This window comes from Bidens hawaiensis, unplaced genomic scaffold (genome assembly GCF_021521415.1).
Source record: "Bidens hawaiensis isolate Kalapana, Puna unplaced genomic scaffold, B.hawaiensis_p1.1 tig00018749_1, whole genome shotgun sequence".
Lineage (NCBI taxonomy): Eukaryota > Viridiplantae > Streptophyta > Magnoliopsida > Asterales > Asteraceae > Bidens > Bidens hawaiensis.
In genome coordinates, this window is record NW_027492842.1 from 1 (window position 1) to 6,713 (window position 6,713).

General features: G+C 32.6%; 1 pseudogene across 1 annotated transcript; it reads right to left on the reverse strand.

Moving 5' to 3' along the window:
* Positions 1 to 796: 796 nt before the first annotated feature.
* On the reverse strand, positions 797 to 4,572 carry LOC143556873 (topless-related protein 4-like; annotated as a pseudogene). The gene is made up of 15 exons (XR_013139458.1): positions 4,447 to 4,572; positions 4,184 to 4,363; positions 3,979 to 4,092; positions 3,756 to 3,914; positions 3,501 to 3,684; positions 3,301 to 3,412; positions 3,105 to 3,217; positions 2,858 to 3,026; positions 2,177 to 2,286; positions 2,037 to 2,106; positions 1,877 to 1,950; positions 1,590 to 1,780; positions 1,368 to 1,495; positions 1,053 to 1,285; positions 797 to 964 (listed from the first exon to the last, which is right to left on the reverse strand). The product of XR_013139458.1 is annotated as a topless-related protein 4-like (transcript).
* Positions 4,573 to 6,713: the final 2,141 nt, after the last annotated feature.

The following is a 6,713-nucleotide window of genomic DNA, read 5'->3' on the forward strand; positions in this document are numbered from 1 at the left end:
GGTCGTTTCGTTGCCATTTCCATAGTTTATGGACCGCATTGGCTGCTAAAGCCAATATTGCAAGTCCTGAGTTTGTGTAAATCAACCTTGAAATCTGTAAGGACGAGATATTATAAGGGTTGTTTAGAATGTATGAATTTGTAATAATCAGATAAATGTTAAGACGTTTAAATGTTAGGAAAATCGCGGTTCTCTAAGGTATTAACTTTAAAATGACTAAAAGTGATATTATTATGAAAAAGATAGATGTGTTGCAGGCGATAATATGATTATGCAAAACCATTTATTTGAAATAATATGATAATACAGATAACAGAGATGTAATAATGACTAGACTGATGAATACCCGCATGGCGGAAGATGTAGTAGTATCCAGAAGCCTCATCGAGCGGCAATGTGACGGTTCTGTGATTTCTGTCAGTTTCCATATTCTAGATTTTTCTATGGATTCGTCTCTGATTCTAGGTTTAACATCAACCAAACTTCGATTGTCACCGTTCTACAAGTGGACCCCATGTAAAAAAGTTAATATCATGATTTTAAGCCTGGACATATTGATATCAATGTAACTGTCAGATGATTACATATAAAAAAAAATCTCACCATTGCAGCCATTGAAGACATTGGTGTTACTCTTTCCAAAATGTTGGGTCCGGCAGATGGATTAGAAGCGCCAAATGGAGTCATAACAGAAGTCTGTATATGTGATTGAAGGGAATAAATGATAAACTATTTCTGTTTAAATCATTTAATAAACTATAATGTGAATTGTTAAAAAACAAAAACAAAAAAAACTTTACTTCACAATAGATGCTGAAGCAACTCTGGAAGGATCAAAAGAGCGATTCTCCATGGTTCTTAGAACCCTAATCCCGTCTGGATTCGCTAAAATCTTGATACCATTATCATTAGTTGAAACAGCCAATAGAATCCCGTCTTTGCTAAACCGTATGCAAGGAGAAGCCTGCACGTATTTTAAAATATTTATATACACGTTACTTAACAGATCGTGTACCAGAAATATATTTGAAAAGAAAAGATGTTATGAGTACCGGTAAACCACCATCAGCATCAACGGTTGTTAACAAGTTTGAGCTATCCATATCCCAAAATTTAACAAGAACTCGTCACCAGCAGCAAGAAAACGGTTTTTTGAAGTATCGAATTGCACAATGCCGACTGAACGTTTCCCGAGCCCGTTATACGTTCGTTTGACAGCTCCTTCACTTTCATCCACTCTACAATAAATGAGTCCCCTTCTTTATTTGTACCACATGAGAATAACCTATAATGTAAAGTAAATAATATAAGTTAGCAAATACCATATACATATGCATACTAAGCACAAAAGTGTTGACTAGTCAAACCTCGTTCCATCTGCACTGTATGCCATTCTGGTGGATGAATGACCTGGCGCGTCGTATTCAATTCTTGAACCCATATTGTCATATAACCACGCTTTTATTTTCCCATCGGTTGCTGTCGAGAATATAAACTAGTACACAAAGATATAGATAGTTAATAGCATTTAAAAAAAACTTTAAAAAGGGGTAGTTTATACTTTATAGTTTATAGTATCAATTTTATACCTGAATGTTTTCTTTGAAATGTGGACATATAGAATATACAGGTGCTCCATGATCATCAAACGTATGCTGTTTAGCACCCGTTACCGCATCCCAAACCTTAATTAAGCGGTCTTCTCCACAAGTCACGATGGAAAGTTGTTGTTTGGGTAAGAAAACGCGAGGTCGTTAACACTGCCAGCATGAGCCTCAATCTGTATATAGTATGAAGCATAATGAAAGCAGTTAATATGTATAATGATGGCAACAACTTAAAACAAAAAAAGAGAAAAAAAGGATATAAAACAAACCTCCAAGTGGTTTCTGAAATCATCACCACCATGGTATGAGTATATCTGCACAATGTACTTGGAGTATGCGACACCTGCATCAAAATTCATATTGTTAATGACTTAATTCATCTCTTTAACCAAAATACATATATAAGTTAACAGTTAACAATTAGCATACCAAAGAGGGTTCCATCAGGGCTCCAAGTCACACGATTGATTTGTGCAGTATAATCGCTGGTCAAAGCAGCCTAGCATAAAGGTCAACAGTTAGCATATATGCAAAGTATAATTAATTTCAATTAGTGCTAGAACGCGTGCCTGTAAAGGCATTGAGAAGACACTGTGATCCCAAACTTTAAAATTCTTATGAGCAAGCTTTTCTCTGCTACCAAGTTCCCATATCGAGATTTCCCCGGTACTTGTTCCAACTGTAATTAATCAAAACGGAGAATTAGTGACATAATACAAATCTAGAGTTGTAAACAAACCAAACATTCAGTGGGAAGTTAGTTTACGTTCGTTTGTTTGATAAACGAACAAACAAGAACATAGAGCTAATGCTCGTTTACATTCGTTAATGCTCGTTTTTTTACGTTCGTTTGTTTATGTTTAGTCATTAAAGGTTTTTCTTTCATATATTATGTTTAGTTAATGCGTTAAGTAGTTTCAGATAATTAGGTAAGTACTTAACTTTATATTTATTTTGGTGATCATGTCTAATTCTTGATTTTAAGAATGTTGATTTTTATTTTTCAAATTAATATATGTTTGTTTATGTTTGTTTGTGTTCGTTTATGAAACTAACGAACAAACACGAACAAAATCATTTTCTTAATGAACGAACATGAGCAAGGAATTCCATTCGGTTATGTGTTCGTGAAGCTTCTGTTTGGCCGATAAATACTCAACGAACAAACATCAACGAGGTCTCGTTAGGTTCGGTTCGTTTACAGTAGCACGTCTAATTCTAAGTCATATCTAGAGTATATAAGAACAAACCAAGAAGCAGAATTTGCTGTACTGGATGAAAATCCATGCTTTTAACTACCGAGCCCTGACTTAGAGTCATCACATTGGTTTTTGGTAAGTCATCAGATGAATACGAGCTTTGACCATGGCTTTGACTACTGTACCCAACAGGTAAGATATTTACAGGCAGATGATTGGCCTGCTAACATCACAAATCTGGTCAGACCCTAATTAGGTTAATATTTAAGACGTCAAATTATTCATCTTTAACACATACTTCTTCAGAAATACCAAATGTCCTTGTTCTCTTTAGCACGTGTTCCGAGTCAGCAGTTTGATAGTCAGCAGCAGGGTTGTTGGTTGGTGGAGTCCTGGATCGCTTTAACATAGCTGTTATGTCAAATAAAGATATGACATTGTTAATAAAAAAAAACCTTTAACTACAATAAAACATAACCGAATAAACCATGTACCAGAATTACTTTGTGGATTGAAACCAAGAGGACCAGCAGAAGCCGATGGATGCGGATTTGCCATCCAACCAGCAAGAGATGTCGGCAGAGCAGCTGGTGCAGGCTGAAAAGGCTTTACACAAAAATAAATAAATAAATAAATGCAAAATACATTAGAAAACTCGATTATTATGAATTCAAAGAAAGCTGTTTTCACGTACTCCATGAGCGCCCAAAGGTGGAAAGCCTGCAGGTTTTTGTAAAGCACCCATTAATGGATTATTTACAGGGGATGGGGCCCTAGCACCATTCGGCTGTGACTGTCCGCACGAATGGTCAACAAACAGAGTCTTTATGTCTGGATTCGGTTTAGGGTTTTTACACAGCTGATGTTGCCAGTTCAAACTATAAATCAAACGAAAAAAAGTTAACATGAAATCATGACCTTGAGCAAGAAAAGTCAATATAATATGGACCTTTGATTGATAAGTGTGCGCAATCTTGAGTTTTTTAAAGTTGGGAAGTTTAGCTTATCGCGAAACAGAGGATTTGCTTCAATTAGCTTTTTAAGCTCACCCAACATTATGCTCCGTGCAGACTTTGTGTCTCCGTATTTTGATAACTGTTCGTTGTCTCTGTATGCACATAGTTTTCATCACATATCGGATGCATTATATATTTTATAATAGTAAATAGAACCTGAAATTCTCCAGGACCAAAAGCTGAGTTATTTCTTTAAAAAGATCTTCATTAAAAGCCGAAAACACCTTCAAGTCCTTCACGAGAATTTCAACAGCTTTAGCGCGATCCTTCCTATAAAACATAAGAATCTAACTCATCATGTGTTTCAAACCTAAAAAACATACGTGTATCAAAGAAGTTACGCATAATTGCATAAACATACTTATCTAGTGCTTCGAGGTACTTCTGCTTTCGTATCTCAAAGAAGATCTTCATTGAATATCTGTTATCATCCACCTTTGTGAATCCAGAAAGATATTTCTCCACCTCGTCCCATTCGCCATTCGTCACCATTTCTTCAAAATACCGAACATTGAAGAAAAAACCAGACTCTTGCTCCAGCCTTAACAATAAACACAACACCACAATCAAAATTGAAAGCAGCAAATCATTTTTCAAAGTAATTGTGAATTCATAAACCCTAACCTGTGAACAGTCTCTTTAAACTTCTCTTCATCTAGAAACTGAAGTATTAGGAACACAAGCTCCCTGCTAAGAGAAGACATGGTTTCCCTTTCTTCCCTAACACTGCATATAATCAAAATTTAAAAATATAAATAAATAAACAAACTTTTCAAAATCTTTACCGATTAAACAAAAACACTACCCCAATTTCCTTAAAAACTAAAAAATAAATAAAAAGATAAAAACTATCAAAATCTTCACAGATAGAGACGAGCATTTGGTACCAAGTACCCATACAGAGCCGGTACCATACCAACAGATACAGTACATTTTTCGGTACACACTTTTTCAGAAATTCGGGTACCAATCTCATCCCTAGAACAAACAACAAACCTCCTACCAAAATTTTCTTAAAAAGAAAATTATTGAAAAAAGGAAAAAAGAAACTATAAAATCATCACGTATCAAACAACAAAAATCTTACCTCAATTTCCTTAAAAACTATCAAATTTTTCACAGATCAAACAACCAAAATTCTACCTCAGCTTCCTTATCACGGGTCAAATACGCAACAAAAATCCTACCTCAATTACTAAAATTAAACTAGAAACTGTAATCAAAATCAAAATTTAAAACTGCAGATAATTAAAATCATAATTTCCTTAAAATAAAACTAGAAGCTATAATCAATTTCCTTATAACTTCAGATAATCAAAGCTAACATAATATAAAAATTATCAAAATCTTCGCATATCAAACAACAAAAATCCTACCTCAATTTCCTCAAAACTGCAAATAATCAAAAAATTAAAGCTTTTAAAAAAAATAAAAAAAACTATCAAAATCTTCACAGATCAAACAACAAAAATCCTACCTCAATTTCCTCAAAACTGCAAATAATCAAAAAATTAAAGCTTTTAAAAAAAATAAAAAAAACTATCAAAATCTTCACAGATCAAACAACAAAAATCCTACCTCAATTTCCTCAAAACTGCAAATAATCAAAATAATAAAGCTTTTAAAAAAATTAAAAAAAAAACTTTCAAAATCTTCACAGATCAAACAACAAAAATCCTACCTTGATTTCCTCAAAACTGCAAATAATTATAATTAAAAAAATTAAAGCTTTTAAAAAAAAATAAAAAACTATCAAAAATCTTCGCAGATCAAACAACAAAAATCCTACCTCAATTTCCTCAAAACTGCAAATAATCAAAAAATTAAACCTTTTAAAAAAAAACTAAAAAAATCTTCACAGATCAAACAACAAAAATCCTACCTCAATTTCCTCAAAACTGCAAATAATCAAAAATGTAAAGCTTTTTAAAAAAAAATAAACAAAAAAAAAAACTATAAAAATCTTCACAGATCAAACAACAAAAATCCTACCTCAATTTCCTCAAAACTGCAAATAATCAAAAAAAAATTAAAGCTTAAAAAAAACTATGAAAATCTTCACAGATCAAACAACAAACTTTTACCTCAATCTCCTTCAAAATTAACCTAAAAACCTAACAACCAAAACCCCAACAAACACCTCTAACTGATCAATCAATCAATCAATCAAAACCTAAAATCACAGTAAACTAAATCATCCACATCGACACATATACGATCTACACATATAAACAAAATTAAAGTTTTTTTTTTTAATAAAAAATATATATATATATATATCAAAACCTTCACTGATCAAACAACAAAAATTGAACCTCAGTTTCCTTACAATTGCAGATAATCAAATTTATAATTTAAAAAAAAAATTCATAATCTTCCCAGATTAAGCAACAAAAATCCTACCTCAATTTCCTCAAAACTGCAAATAATCAAAAAATTAAAGCTTTTTAAAAAAAAACTATCAAAAGCTTCACAGATCAAACAACAAGCATCCAACCTCAATTTCCTCAAAACTGCAAATAATCAAAAAATTAAAGCTTTAAAAAAAAAACTACTACTATCAAAATCTTCACAGATCAAACACCAACCTTTTACCTCAATCTCCTTCAAAATTAACCTAAAAACCTAACAATCAAAACCCTAACAAACACCTCCAACTGATCAATCAATCAATCAAAACCTAAAATCACAACAAACAAAATCATCCACATCGATACATATACGATCTGCGCACATAATAATAGCCTAACCTAATAAACCGATAATAATAATAATAATAATAATAATAACCTAACCGCTAAATTTGGGGAAAACTGGAAATTGAGCGAGATTTGATATTCATACCTCTTCAATTGGATGTGACAGAGGCCGATTTGAATAATATTATTATT